This window comes from Pelophylax lessonae, assembly GCF_965119305.1.
Source record: "Pelophylax lessonae genome assembly, chromosome: 7".
Classification (NCBI taxonomy): domain Eukaryota; kingdom Metazoa; phylum Chordata; class Amphibia; order Anura; family Ranidae; genus Pelophylax; species Pelophylax lessonae.
This window is the reverse complement of record NC_138774.1, coordinates 198,691,802-198,707,580: the sequence shown is the minus strand read 5'-3', so window position 1 is coordinate 198,707,580 and position 15,779 is coordinate 198,691,802. Positions and strand designations below refer to the sequence as shown.

Here is a 15,779-nt window from a genome sequence, read left to right as displayed (position 1 = left end):
TGGTGTAGTGGTTATGACTGCGTGCTATGCACCATGCAACAATGAGTTCAAATCCAGACAAAGAGGAGATAATTAAATACCTGTGTATGATGTCACTTTGCAAATGTTTCATAGGGTATGTGCAATCATGTTATCTGCTTGTACTTGTCATAAATTTTAAACCCACAAAAAGGATCCAATATGTCAAGGTAAAACCAAAAAAATATCTCTTCCCCAACACAACTTAGGTAGGGATGGTCAGACTAGAACCTACAGCAGAGTGAAATGAATGAATGAGAGGATATGTGCAAGATACCACTACACCACAGTGCTGTGTGCAAGTGCTGCCTTCAGATTCACAAAAGCATGGAATTTGAGAAGCCGCGATCGCCATTCAGCTTCCAAAGCGGAATTCACTGTTGGCTTAACGCTCTCCAATTCGCCCCAGCGCAAGTTCATTGATTTTAACGCAGAGAGAAAAAAAAAAGCCAGAGCAGAGTTAGGCTGGATGTTTGGTGAATTAGGACCTTAGTGAGATAATTTAAGTCACAGTATCTACATGTTTTAAAGTTGCATGGAAAACTTCCAGGGTAAGACAGCCAGGTAGGTTGGTAGGTTTCTGTGATGTAAATATATTAGGGGACAGAAAAGAACCCAAAGTGGGGGCCCTCCGCCTGAAAAAACGACAAAAAAATCATTAGGTTAATTGGGAATCTCTGCAATCAATGAAGGAGGAGGGTGTTTTTACATTATATATGTTGTGCTGTTTTTATACATAACTGTTGTGAACAAGGCCATTACTAAAACGCGTTAACTTCTGCTGTACATATTTATCTTTTATGGAGTTACAATAAAATTGGACTTATTGAAGAGCACGTATATAGCTGCAGATTGTCTTCTATCCCAGCCTTTTTCAACCAGGGTGCCTTGAGGTTTATTAAGGGGTGCCTTGGCCAAATTCCTAAAAATTGCCCAAAAATGTATACAAGCCAGCAGGTGGACCCACGTTTTAAGTACACAAAGCCACAGGTTTTTATTGTGCACCATTTCAACCTTCCAGCCAACTTACAACCAGTGATGTCATCAGTGTTGATAAGAAGGGTGTTGATCGCCTGCACAGCATCCTTGTTTGACCCTCCCCTGCCCCTCTCAGGTAACTCTGGGGTCATATTAGCTAACTGATGGAGAGAAACTGAGGGAGATGAAAAAAATGGAATAGTAGTCTGTACTAGTGTGCAAAAGTGTATTTGCTTTGGAAGAATAAATCACCTCTAATGTTGGGTGTCCTACACAGTGCTGTATTTCGGCCCAGGCCTAGGGTGGCACTTTGCGCGCGTGGTGGCAAAATAGCCGCCCCTGCCTCCGTCTGAGACTCTGTTGGCCACTGGTTGCTAGAGCCGTCTGTCGTCTAGCAACCATCGACGTCACGGCCATGTCTCCCTGGCCCCGCCCATAATTCAAAGTGGAGGAGGATTTACCTTCCTCCTCCTCCTCTGCACCTAGTGCTCGTGGGGCCCAAAGAGTCCCGCCAGTCTGGTGACAGCAGGGTGCAGGGCAATGGAGCAAAATCCACCAATCTGCCATCGTCAGCAGCCGCTGACGAGTGGCGTCTTCACACGTTGCAAGGACAGCCAGCCGGCCCTGGAAGACCAAGAGCCCGGGAGGGAGAAGACCTCCACTGCCACTGTGCCACCCTGTCCTGAGCAGCAGTGGGTGCAGAATCCCTGCCGCCTCCCATAGCCTGCACTCCTCAAACTTCCTCTGCTCCCAGCTGGGACATCAACTCTCTCTCTCATCCCCTCCTCTCTCATTCGCCCCTCTCTCTCTCACCCCCTCCTCTCTTACCCCCCCTCTCTCTCACATTCCTCTCTCTCTCTCTCTCTCTCTCATCCCCCTCTATCTCATTTCCTCTCTCTCTCCCCCTCTCTTTCATCCCCCTCTCTCTATCTCATCCCCCTCTCTCTCTCCCCCCTCTCTCTCACTCCCCCCTCTCTTCCATCCCCCCTCTCTATCTCTCATCCCCTCTCTCTCTTTCGTCCCCCCTCTCTCTCTCTCATCCCCCCTCTCTCTCTCGTCCCCCCTCTCTCTCTTGTTCCCCCCTCTCTCTCTCTCTAGCCCCCCCCCCCTCTCTCCCATCCCCCCTCTCTCTCTTTCTCATTCCCCCTCTCTCTCTGTCACTCCCCTCTCTCTTTCATTGACCCCCTCTCTCTCATTCCCCTCTCTCTCTCTCTCATCCCCCCCTCTCTCTCTCTTTCCCCCTCTCTCTCTCTCTCTCTCTCTCTCTCTTCCTCCCTCTCTCTCTCTCATCCCCCCTCTCTCTCTCACCCCCTCTCTCTCACCCCCTCTCTCTCTCATTGCTCCCTCTCTCATTCCCTCCTCTCTCTCTCTCTCTCTCTCTCATTCCCCCCTCTCTCTCTCATTCCCCCTCTCTCTCTCTCGCTCTCTCTCTCATTCCCCCTCTCTTACTCATCCCCCCTCTCTCTCTTTTGCATCTCTCTCTCTCTCATTCGTCTCTATCTCTCTCATTCCCCCTCTCTCTCCCCCTTCTCTCTCTCACCCCCTCTCTCTCTCTCATCCCCCCTCTCACTCTCTCTCACCCCCCTCTCTCACTCTCTCTCATCCCCCTCTCTCTCTCATCCCCCTTCTCTCTCTCCCCCTCTCTTCCATCCCCCCTCTCTCTCTCATCCCCCCTCTCTCTCACCCCCCTCTCTTCCATCCCCCCCTCTCTCTCATCCCCCCTCTCTTTCTCTTTCATTGCCCCCTCTCTCTCTCATTCCCCCTCTCTCTCTCATTCCCCCCTCTCATCCCCCCTCTCTCTCATTGCCCCCTCTCTCTCTCTCATTCCCCCCTCTCTCTCTCATTCTCCCCTCTCTCTCATTGCCCCCTCTCTCTCTCATTCCCCCCTCTCTCTCTCTCATTCCCCCTCTCTCTCTCTCTCATTCCCCCCTCTCGCTCTCTCTCATCCTCCCTCTCTCTCTCTCATCCCCCTCTCTCTCGTCCCCCCTCTCTCTCTTGTCACCCCTCTCTCTCTCTCATCCCCCTCTCTCTCTCTCTCTCATTGCTCCCTCTCTCATTCCCTTCTCTCTCTCTCATCCCCCCTCTCTCTTTCTCACCTATCCCCCTACTCTCTCTCTTATTCCCCCCTCTCTCTCATTCTCCCCTCTCTCTCTCATTCCCCGTCTTTCTCTCTCATTCCTCCTCTCTCTCTCATCCCCCTCTCTCTCTCTCTTTTGCCTCTCTCTCTCATCCGCCTCTCTCTCTCATTCCCCCCTCTCTCTCTCTCATTCCCCCACTCTCACCCCCCTCTCTCTCTCATTCCCCCCCTCTCACTCTCTCTCACCCCCTCTCTCTCTCATCCCCCATCTCTCTCTCACCCCCTCTCCCCTATCCCCCTCTCTCTCTCATCCCCCTTCTCTCTCTCATCCCCCCTCTCTCTCTCTCTTTCTCTCTCGTCCCCCCTCTCTCTCTCATCCTCCCTCACTCCCTCCCTCTCTCTCTCTCTCTCTCCCTCTCTCTCTCTCTCTCTCTTTCATCCCCCCCTCTCTCTCTCTTTTATTTCCCACCCTCTCTCTCTCTCACACTCATTTTCATTCCCCCTCTCTCTTTCATTCCCCCCTCCCTCTCTCACCCCCCTCTCTCTCTCACCATCTCACTCAATCCTCCCTAATATGCAGAGTGCTGGCCACAAGACTGCATAATACACAGAGCGCTGGGCATAGGACTACATAATACACAGAGCGCTGGGCACAAGACTACATAATATACAGGAGGGTGTTAGGCATAGAGTACAGGGTTTAGGGGTTTGCTATGCACAGAGGACACTTCTGCCCCCACAACCATAGCTCACCTCTGCACCCTTCTCTCCCATAGACAGTAGCTACCTCTTAGCCCATCCCCCACAACAGCTAAACTCTCCATCTCTCCATGCAGCTGCATTAGCTCTGACCCCTGCTCTCCCATTGCCCTCATCTGTATACAAACAGACCCCCCCCCCCCATCTACTCATCTCCCGTTCTCAGCCCTCCACACAGTCACTGAACAGCAGCAGGAGCGGCAGTGAGATCGTCCAGCAGAGGGCGTTGGCATCCAAGCCACCAGGCTGTTTCTTAGCCAGCATGGGATGCCCTGTCTACATTAATTCGCGCCTGAATCCAGGGACAAAGCCGGGGACAGACTTGGACCGGTGACAGTGTCCTCAATCCGGAGACTATCCCCTGTAACCGGGGACGTCTGGTCACCCTAACCTAGGGCAGCACAAAACCAAAATCACACCATTGGTCCTATGGGTGTCGATGCTGCCGCATCATGAGAAAATATTAGAATAGTTTTTTTACATTTTAGAATGCGGTGCCTTGAGACTGTTCATAATTCTAAATGGTGCCTTAAGCCTGTTCATAATTCTAAAGGATGCCTTGACTGAAAAAAGTCGGAGAAACAATGTTCTATCCAGTTGGTCCAGTGTCAGTTCTGCCCCCCTGTGGTGGGTCCCAATCAGTGCTGCTTTCCCCGGGTGGAGTCTGGTCCTCCACGTGGCTGGCAGTGATGTTCGGACTGAAGATCACTGCTGACATGGAGAAATCCCAGCTGGTGATGAGCACATAAAGGTCGGATCTGTTCTCCTGGACTCTGGGGATCTGTTGTCTTCCTTGTGCTGAGGTTGGTATCTGGGTTTGGTGGTGGGATGCTCAGTGTGGGGATTAGGAGTCTAGGTGTGGGGGGGGGAGAAAGGATGCTCTGAGTGTGGGGATTAGAAATCTGGGGGGGTTGGGAGGGAGAGATGCTCTTAGTGTAGGAATTAGGAGTAAGTCTTGTGCTTCACTGCCCAGACACAAGAGCGCTCCCCTGGGGGACCAGCGCTGATTTTCCCTGACAGACACGTGTGGTGCTCCCTCCGGGCAGCGGGGCTCTGGAGTAAATCTTGCCCGGTCAGAGTGATGGGATGGGAAATCACTGCATGTCTGGTGCTGATATTGATCAGGGCTGTGATTACACTAGTGAGGTTCAATCAGTAACAGTAATATTGTGTGATGCTCTGTGTACTCTGTATATACAGTAGATACAACAAGTCTACACACCCCTGTTAAAATGTCAGGTTTCTGTGCTGTAAAAAAATGAGACAAATATAAATAATTTCAGAACGTTTTCCTTCTTTAATGTGACCTATAAACTGTACAACTCAGTTGAACTACAAACTGAAATCTTTTAGGTGGAGGGAAGTAAAAAGAAAAAACTAAAATAATATGGTTGCATAAGTGTGCACACCCTTAAATTAATACTTTGTTGAAGTACCTTTTATTAATTTTTTTTTTGGGGGTATAAGTCTATCAGCATGGCACATCTTGACTTGACAATATTTGCCCATTCTTCTTTGCAAAAACACTCCAAATCTGTCAGATTGTGAGGGCATCTCATGTGCACAGCCCTCTTCAGATCACCCCACAGATCTTCAATCGGATTCAGGTCTGGGCTCTGGTTGGGCCAATACAAAACTTTATTCTTCTTCTGGTGAAACCATTCCTATGTTGATTTGGATGCATGCTTTGGGTCATGCTGAAAGATGAATCTAGCAGAAGTCTGAAGGTTTTGTGCCAATGCAAACTGGTATTTGAAACTGTTCATAATTCTCTCTATCTTGACTAAGGTGTTTGAAGAAAAACAGCCCCAAAGCATGATGCCACCACTATGCTTCACTGTGGGTATGGTGTTCTTTTGGTGATGTGCAGTGTATCTTTTGGAATTGTGGCCAAAAAGTTCAACCCTGGTTTCTTCAGACCATAACAAATTTTCCCACATGCTTTTTGGAGACTTCAGATGTGTTTTTGCAAAATTTGGCTGGGCTTGGATGTTTTCCTTTGCAAGAAAAGGCTTTTGTCTTGCCACTCTACCCCATAGCCCAGACATATGAAGAATACAGGAGATTGTTGTCACATGTACCACACAGCCATTAGTTGCCAGATATTCCTGCAGCACCTTTAACGTTGCTGTAGGCCTCTTGGCAGCCGCCCTGACCAGTTTTCTTCTCGTCCTTTTCATCAATTTTGGAGGGACGTCCAGTTCTTGGTAAGGTCACTGTTGTGCCATATTTTCTCCACTTGATGATGACTGTCTTCACTGTGTTCCATGGTATATCTAATCCCTTGGAAATTATTTTGTACCCTTTTCCTGACTGATACCTTTTAACCATGAGATCCCTCTGATGCTCTCTGCAGACCATGGCTTTTGCTGTAGGATGCAACTAAGAAAATATCAGGAAAGACCTACTAGAACAGCTGAACTTTACTTGGGGTTAATATCAGAGGCACTTTAATTGAAGGCAGGTGTGTACTGATTCCTATTTAACACGAGTTTGAATGTGATTGCCTAATTCTGAACACAGCTACATCCCCATTTAGAAGAGGGTTTGCACACTTAAGAAACCACATTATTTTAGGTTTTTTTATTTTTACTCCCCCCCCCCCCCCCACTAAAAACCTGACATTTTAACAATGTGTGTAGACTTTTTATATCCACTGTACATCCTGGAGAGTAATCCTTTCCTGTTATCAATTAAGGGGTCAATTTGGAATAAATCATTTACTGATTTCTCTATGGGAGAACACTTTTAGGCGTTCTATAGAGATACCTGAAATAAATTCAGGTCTGCTTTTTGTGAATTCTGTAAATTGGTTTTCTATAGCCTGATCACTCTAGAATTAACCCTGGGGGGTAACTCTAAAATAAATAGCGTTCTGTGTTCTGTAGACAAAGTCACTCTGGAATAACTGGTATACTGAGATCTCAGTCCCGGACATAAATTCTGCAGTCATCTTGGAATAAATATATCCAAACTAGAGTTACTCTGAAAGCATGCTGCTCACATTACTACTATTGGTATTGTTATTATGCTATTTTTCTACCATTTTCCTCTAGATTGAGTCACTCTGGAATAAACTAGACTCTCTTTACTCTGGGTTTGGTCACTCTGGAAAAAATGCTGTCATGTTTTTGAGGGACCACCATCGCACACATTCCAGCAGTTTTTGTCTAGAGGAAAGCAGAACAATTCCCCCATCAGCTTAAAGTGATTGTAAAATCTCGTATTTAAAAAAAAAAATATATAACAAACTTGTTATACTTACCTGCTCTGTACAATGGTTTTGCACAGAGCAGCCTGGATCCTCCTCTTCTCAGGTCCCTCTTCGGCTCTCCTGGCCCCTCCCTCCTTTTGAGTGCCCCCACAGCAAGCAGCTTGATTTGGGGGCACCTGAGCCAAGTCACTGCTCCCTGTGTCCATTCAGACATGGAGCCACGACCCAGCCTCGCCCCCTCTTTCTCCTGAATGGCTGAATGATTTTAATTGACAGCAACGGGTGCCAATCGCACTGCGCTGCTGTCTCAGCCAATGAGGATGGGAGTCTCAGGCAGATTAAACCCTCCTGCAACATCACTGGATAAAGGTGGGCTCAGGTAAGTATTAGGGGGGCTGAAGGGGGCTGCTGCAAACAGAAGGTTTTCTTATCTTAAGATAAAAAAAAAAACCTTCTGCCTTTACAGTGCCTTTAAGTTTTCCCTGACAGAGCAAGTAGTTCAGACCCCAAAAAGGCAGTAAAATTACTTTTGGGTCATAATATGTTTATCTATGCTGCCCTTTAATAAAAATTATAAATATGAGGAAGAGGATGCGTTCCCGAAACGCGCCAGCCTGCTGACATCGCCAACTGCTCGTCATCTGTTGCCACGTTGATTGACCATCAGAGAGTATAATGCATATTCCTTCTGTCTTTTATGATTATTTATTTGGCTCTTTGGTTTCCTTTTATAAAAGGTGGGTAATGCACTAGGCGTTTGCGCCCCCTGTGTGTTCTTTTGCAGACATTGTCCTGAGAACAAAGGGCACAAATGTAATTGTATATCCTTGAAGAAGTCATTCCATTGTTAGGATCTGCCATGATTTGGCACACTAAAGGAAGGTTGTAGCTTTCTGTCTTAGCCACTTAAGACCCGGAGGATTTGGCTGCTCAAAGACCAGGCCCTATTTTGCGATTCGGCACTGTGTGATTTTAACGGATAATTGCACGGTCGTGCAATGCTGTACCCAAATGAAATTGATGTCCTTTTTCTTCCCACAAACAGAGCTTTCTTTTGGTGGTATTTGATCACCTGTGCGATTTTTACTTTTTGCGCTATAAACAAAAAAAGAGTGACAATTTTGAAAAAAATAACAATATTTTTCACATTTTTTTATATGAAATTCCCCAAAAAAATGTAAAAATCAAAATTTTTTAACATTTTAGGCCAATTTGTTTTCTGCTACCTATGTTTGGTAAAAAAAATTGCAATAAGCGCATTTTGATTGGTTTGCGCAAAAGTTATTGCGTTTACTAACTAAGGGAAAGATTTTTGGCAGTTTTATTGTTTTTATTAACGAGTAATGGCGGCGATCTGCGATTTATTTTTGCGGGACTGCGACATTGCAGCGGACAGATCGGACCCTTGACTGACATTTTTGACACTTTTGGGGGTACCAGTGACATTACTACAGTAATTAGTGCTATACATATGCACTGTTACTGTAAAAATGACACTGGCAGGGAAGGGGTAAACTTTATTGATGATCAGTGGGTTAAATGTATCCCTAGGGGCTTGATTCTAACTGGGGGGCGTGGCTTGTGATGTAACCACAGAGACATCCGATCCTACATAGCAGGACAGTTACACAAGGGAGAATGACAGGCGGCTTTGTTTACATTAGCCGTCTGCCTTTCTCCCTCTCCAGCGGGAGATCGCGAGTGACCGGCGGACATCGGAGCCGCCGGTCACTCGCGCAGGGAAGGCAGGGAACAAGCGGGGGCGGGAGCGCGCCTCCAGCAGCGCGCGCTTGCCCCCAAGAGGCTCGTGGGCGAGCGACGTAGCCCTACGTCGCTTTGCCTGTATGGGGCTGACTGCCGCAGTAAATAGTCGTGCGGCGGTCGGCAAGCGGTTAATTTTCATGGCAAAGAGGGACTTTTCAATTAATTGTAATTCATCTGATCACTCTTCATAACATTCTGGAGTATATGCAAATTGAGACCAGAAAAACTGAGGCAAAAGACTATTGACTAATGAATATTTGTGTCATTCTCAAAACTTTTGGCTATGGCTATTAGTGAGGATGACAAGGGCCCACCCACAACCCAGAGTATCGGAAAGAAAGTACAAGTTAAGTATTACAGACTTTTCCTCTACCCCCTGCTTAAAGGAGAAGTACTGCCAAAGCTCATTTGTCTGTACTTCTCCTTTGGATCACAGGAGTGCAGTCCATTCTGCACTCCTGTGATCCGTTTTTAGCAGACAGCAGGCGGAAGCCCACTGTCAGCTGACATCATAGAGGCAGTCCAGGCTCAGGAAAGATTGTGACCATATGGTTGGGGTCCGCCCACATGCCTGGACTGGCACCTGGCTCAGCCTCTTAACAAGCCACTGAGAGCCTGAGCCGGCCGCTCCCACCCCTCCACAGCCCAGCACTCCAGTGAGTGCAGGAGTGCAGAGCAGAGAGCTGTGACTGTCATCAGCTCGCTGCTCAGGGAGCTCTGAGACCTGAGCCATTGGCAGAGTTTAATCGCTCGGTTGTCAGTGTTAGAGCCGGGGGGGGGGGGGGGACACACAGATGCAGCATTAGACCAATGCTGCTTCTAGCTAGGCAGATATGATTCTAAAAAAAACCTGATTCTCATATTTCTCTTTTAATGTGCAATTAACCCTTGCAGTGCAGGGTGTGGGGCATCACAAGGGCACGTTTTGTGCATGGTATTTTTGGCTTCACTGTTGATTCCTAAAAAAAAAAAACCTACCATTTATCAGGCACCTTTGCTGCCCATAAGGCTCCCTGAGAAGGAGAATCTTGAAGTCCTCAGCATCCGCTGCTGGAAAATGCATAAGGGCTCTTTCACACGGGCGATCCGATCAGATCCGCCTGTCAGTTTTTTAGGCGGATCTGATCGGATCCTAAATGCAGCTCTATGGGGCAGCGGGTGTCAGCGGAGACACCTCCGCTGACACCCGCTACCATCCGTATCCGATCCTGTCCGTGAAATCTGGACGGATGGAAACCCTATTTTTCCATCCGTTCAGTAATTGGATCGGATTGGATCTGAAGAGAGCAGACAGGCGGTCCGCTCTCATCCGATCCCCCATAGAGGGCAGCGGGGGCTGAGACACCTCCCTCTCCGCTCTGCAAGCGGAGACGGATCTGTCATCCGCCGGCTCAGCAGGGATCGCGGATCGATCCCCGCTGAGCAACACGGATCCGCCTACGGAGGATGAAAGAGCCCTTAGTAGACCAGTAAACAGGAACAAGTCAACCTCATTTCACAAATATTCCCCTTTGTATTGAGTTGTCACACAAAGGCTGGAAGTTGAAATCAGGCTTGCTTGGAGAGGGGTTCACTGAAAGGGTGATTTTTTTTTTTAATTCCTGGACTTTAATTCTTTCATTTTTTTATTCCTTTAATTTCTTTGGTGATTTTTTTATTTTTTATTTTTACATTTGTGTTTATTCATATTTGCAACTCAGAATTAAAAAAAAAAAAAATGCTTTGTTTCTTACTTTCTCAGTCCTGATGTTCAGACAGTGGCAATGACCAATCTATTATTGTACCAACAGTAAATTCTCCAGTCACATTGTAAATACTTCTGTTTCCTGTTCTGCAGAGAGTGTTCAGGCACTTGACGGATATGTATATGTTTCTCTGTTACAATGGGACTTATCCTCTACAGTTGGATACCACCTTCAATGACCAACATTGGTCAGGATACCACCTTCAATGACCAACATTGGTCAGGATACCACCTTCAATGACCAACATTGGTCAGGATACCACCTTCAATGACCAACATTGGTCAGGATACCACCTTCAATGACCAACATTGGTCAGGATACCACCTTCAATGACCAACATTGGTCAGGAAACCACCTTCAATGACCAACATTGGTCAGGATACCACCTTCAATGACCAACATTGGTCAGGATACCACCTTCAATGACCAACATTGGTCAGGATACCACCTTCAATGACCAACATTGGTCAGGATACCACCTTCAATGACCAACATTGGTCAGGAAACCACCTTCAATGACCAACATTGGTCAGGATACCACCTTCAATGACCAACATTGGTCAGGATACCACCTTCAATGACCAACATTGGTCAGGATACCACCTTCAATGACCAACATTGGTCAGTCACTTACAGAGTTATCATATTCCAAATGTATATAGCACTTCTCCATTTGCCTTCTCCGGGTGTTCGGATATGCGTTTCAGGGTTTGTAGTCATTCCTACAGCACTTACAAAAACTCCTTTTCAAGTCTGCGTGTTTATTGAAAAAGTTATCAGGTAACCGGTAAAAAAACTTTATACCAGTAACATGACTCTAGTACTGTTTAAAAAAACCAAAAGCAAACATTAATTAAATTGCAGCTTACTGGTTCTTAGTTGTACTGGCTGCATTAGGTTTCTTTTTTAGGCTTTCTTTCTTTTTTTTTTACCTCTGGTGATCCAGCCAGTAAATATGTTGTTTTTTTTCTTTTTTTTTAAAAAAAAAAGCAGTCCTGAGACAAACTTTTTTCTACTGACTAGGAATGCTTACAATGATAAACTTGTATCTATGCCTGTAAAACCTTTTTCCCAAAGAAAATAAACTGTTGCTGTAACTGCTTGTGTACCTGGAGCTGGAGTTTGGCTTCAATTTGTTAGTGTATCTAAATCTGATAGTACATCTAACACTCCTTTCCCCCAGGCAGGAATTGAAGGGAAATTTCTCCAGTGAAGACAGCAATAAAACTTGACATAAGCTCTGATTCCTACTCGTGCTTTCAAAAACATAAACACATTTTTTGGCTTCACATTCTAGTGGCAGTGCCAGCAGCGGGCAGCTTGGGAAGTGTAGCGTGGTTGGATGGAGGAAAGGATAGTGACAAAGCCCAGAGGGAACAAAGCCAAGAAATAAGCATGCTGCTATTGTTGGTGCCTGATTTTCTGCCCTGGTTTGCGATTCCAGATGAATTTGCTGTTCAGTATAAGCTGTAGGCTTTCCAGAAAATACTGATTATTGCTGTGAATCTCTTTCAGTAGTCTATCGGTTTTCAAAAACTCTCCCAGGTAAATGTGCTTGAATTAGGTTTCTGCTGATAATCATTTTGTGTTGCAGGTGTCAGGAGCAGTGGAAAGTCAATGGGGTTTATTTACCAAAGGGACATAGACTGTGCACTTTGCAAGTGCAGTTGCTCTAGAGATTAGTAAATGAGGTAAAGCTTCACTTTGCAAAGAATACCAAATCGCATGCAAGGAAAATAAAAAATACAGCATATTTGCTTGCACATGATTGGATAATGGAAGTCAGCAGAGCTTCCCCTCATTTACAAAGCTCTGGATCAACTGCTCTTGCAGAGTGCAACTGCACTTTGCAAAGTGCACAGTCGTCTTGCCTTTAGTAACTCAACCCTATAGTGTCAGCTATTACCAGCCCAGTAAAAATTCAAAATATAATACATGTGAGGTCCTGCCACAGCACACCATCCTTATCAATGTACGTGGTTATTAGCTGAAGGTTTAGACATATAGGTAACCACAGCACACACTTTTCCATTTTCTTTCTATATTTTACTGTAGCATATGTAGCTATATATATATATATATATATATATATATATATATATATATATATATATATATATATATATATACACACAGTATATATAGTCACTGCAAATTTTTGATAGAGGAAATATGCTTGTTCTTTTTTTTTTCTTTGTTTTCTTTATTTAGAGCAGTGGTCTCCAAACTGTGGCCCGGGGGCCAGATGTGGCCCCTTGCTTGCCTTTACCTGGCCCCTGGGGCACTATTACACCAACTGACACCAGTGATGGGGCACCATTCCCCCTACTGGGATGTGAGAAGGTGGAAATGCTTAAACACCTGTATTCATTCCCCCTACCGATGCCATCAATGGCACACTATTCCACCCATTAAAACCAATGATGGGGCATTTTCTACTCCCAATAGCCACAGTCTGGCCCCCCTAAAGCCTGAAGGACAGTAAACCAGCCCCTTGTTTGGAAAGTTTGGAGACCCCTGATTTAGAGGATGCTTAATTTGAAGACAGTATTTAAGGTTATTTCATTTCTTTTAGTGTTTTCTTTTTGTTTGCTTTTTCTTTTTTAAATTAAAAGTGGAACTATACTCCTCTTCAGTACAATGATTTGGCATCTTGGAGCTCCCTTCCAGCCGCTGACATCTTTGATCCTGACATCCAGGTCTCAGTCGCTGGCCACTTTTTATTGACTGAGATAACGTCACTCCTGTGCATGTGCTGAAGTTCAATTAGTTTTGGCATTGCTGAATATGTACACTGTACAGAAGGGGTGTCAAACACAAATTTATCGAGCTCCACATCAGCATTAGGGTCGCCCTCAGAGGGCCGGTTCTATCTGTAGCCCACCACCATCAGAAGTAAAGAGCCCCCACCCTCCCTTACTTAACAGTGCATCCCCCCTTACCATATGCTACTGCTGGTAAGAAGCTGGAGGCGGAGCTGGGAAGAAGAAACTGCAGGGTCTGGAGGTGGACCAGAGGGGAGCTGGAGACAGCTGCTGGAGTCTGCAGAATGCTGAGACCAGTGGAGGCAGAGAGGAGGAGGTGCTGCCACTGCACAGCGAGGTGCAGGATCTGTAGGAGGAGTTGTGTCATCCTCTCTGCTGCCAAATGCTGAGATGGGGGGTCCGTGGTAGAGACGAGCCTCTTTTGGGCTGCACGGGGAAGCACAGGATCTGGCAGAGGAGTTCTGTCCTCTCTGCTGCTATCTGCTGAGACAAGGTGGGGCAGAGATGAGGGAGGTGAAGCAGCTGCAGGAGAGATGCAAGGGCCACATGAATTGCCTTGGAGGGCTGGATTTGGCCCTCGGCATTGTGTTTGACACCTGTGCTGTAGAGGGGCAGACAGGCAGGTAAGTAACTTTAATGAAGAAGAGACAATGCATGTCTCTTCTGCATTACAAATCCTGTCTGCTAACCCATTTTTCAACTTTTCCCATAAAGTTCCACTTTTATTGTAATTTGCATTACAATTCTCATTTTTGTATTTCATTTTTTTCCCCATCATTGCTTTCTCTCTGTGAAAAGAAAAAAAAAAAAAAAAAAACTAAAATAATAACACTAATAAGGGGTGTTTTTTAGCCTAAAAACAGGTTTAGGATATTCTTGTTGGACTTTTTTCTCACACAATTGTATTAATTGTATATTTATTTTATTGTATTTGCAATATTCATGGTGATGTTTATTTGGGAGACAAAGTTGTTTATCCTAGGTTGAATATTTAAAGGGGAAGACCAACACAATTTTTTTCCATCAGATTTATTACCAATATTGAGGTAAAAGTGAGTGCAGTCTCCTCATCACTTTTATTTATTCAAAGTTTGATTCAGTGTCACTGAGCACAGAGTTTTACAATACCTATTCAGGTCCAGAATTGCTCAAAGTGATTTCTGTAGCCTTCGGGAGCTATGTAAAGCCAACTGCACCTTTAATACCCACCATAAATACCACAAAATTTACCTTTTCCGTTGATTTGTCAAAAATTGTACAATTTCAGGAAATTAAAACAATTAGTTTCGCTAACTTCTACTTGCTTCCAGATATTTCTGGGTTGAAAGCAGGTACAAGTGGTACTTTCAGTACATTTCAGTAAATCTTCCTATTGTCAGTTGTATTTAGATCGAATGTAATGCATTTCTACAAGTTACTGAGGGATTCGGTACATCTCGGTATGCATCAGATGTAGATGGTGAAAGCATTTATGTTTGGGTGAATGGTTGATTGGATTTTTTCAAAACTTGTGAACAGTAAGTGCAGCATTGTTCTTTTTTTCATATGGAACTTTGCCTGTTTGGTTAGAATATTTCTGATATGTTGGCCTGTCTCAAAGTGTTTTATAGTAGCTTGTTGTTACTTGTACCTTTTACTGCCTAGTTATGAGCGGTTAATGGCTAAGGACAAGTTATAAAACCGCTGTCAGACACTATTTATTCTGAATTAATCTGGAGAATGTTTGTATGCTAACAGAGCATGTGATTCCCCCAGCATTACCTTGACAGTTGGTGAGCTTCCATGGTGAGCATATTATATAAAAAGAGTGGTTAGTCCTATTAAAGAAGGAAGAAGCGAAGGGAAAAAATATTCCCATTCCCTCTTTTTTTTTTCCTCCTTTTTATTATATATACATACCGGTAATTACTTTTCAAATTTTGCTTGGGACTTTGCAATTAAACCTTTTTTGGTTTATGAAATATAACTTATTGGCTATTGCCTTTTTCAAATTTCTCTTTTCATTTGCTTATGCAAGGAGTATACTATCACTGCTAGGCGTATCACAACTCGAACAAGTATATTTTTATATTCTGCAAAGAACCTGTTATAGTTCTTATTTTTCTAAGGGTCCTTTCACACGGCCGCTCCGTGTGAAAGCTCCGCTGCGGGACTTTTTTTTTTTTTTTTTCCACGGAGCGGATGACATTTGTGTCATACGCTCCGTGTGCCCGCATATCATCCCATCCGTTTGCGGATGATATGCGGACATAATGTAAGTATATGGCACTGCAGATGTCAGCGGATGACATCGCTGACATCCGATCTTCCTTCCTTTCGGTTTTTTACACGGAAGAAAAAATGGGGTTCTGTTCCATTCGTAAAAACGGAACAGAACTGAAAGGAGGAAAATCGGATGTCAGCGGATGGTATTCCGCTGACACCCGCAGTGCCATTCACTTACATTATGTCCGCAAATC

General features: G+C 45.1%; 1 protein-coding gene across 1 annotated transcript in view; it reads left to right on the top strand.

Annotated features, from left to right (window-relative positions):
- Positions 1-4,552: 4,552 nt before the first annotated feature.
- LOC309560571 (beta-1,4-galactosyltransferase galt-1-like) overlaps positions 4,553-15,779 on the top strand; it is a gene marked incomplete at its 3' end in the record, with an annotated part of 29,378 nt that continues 18,151 nt past the window's right edge. The window contains exon 1 of the mRNA XM_082264196.1: positions 4,553-4,635. The remainder of the gene's footprint in view (positions 4,636-15,779) is intronic.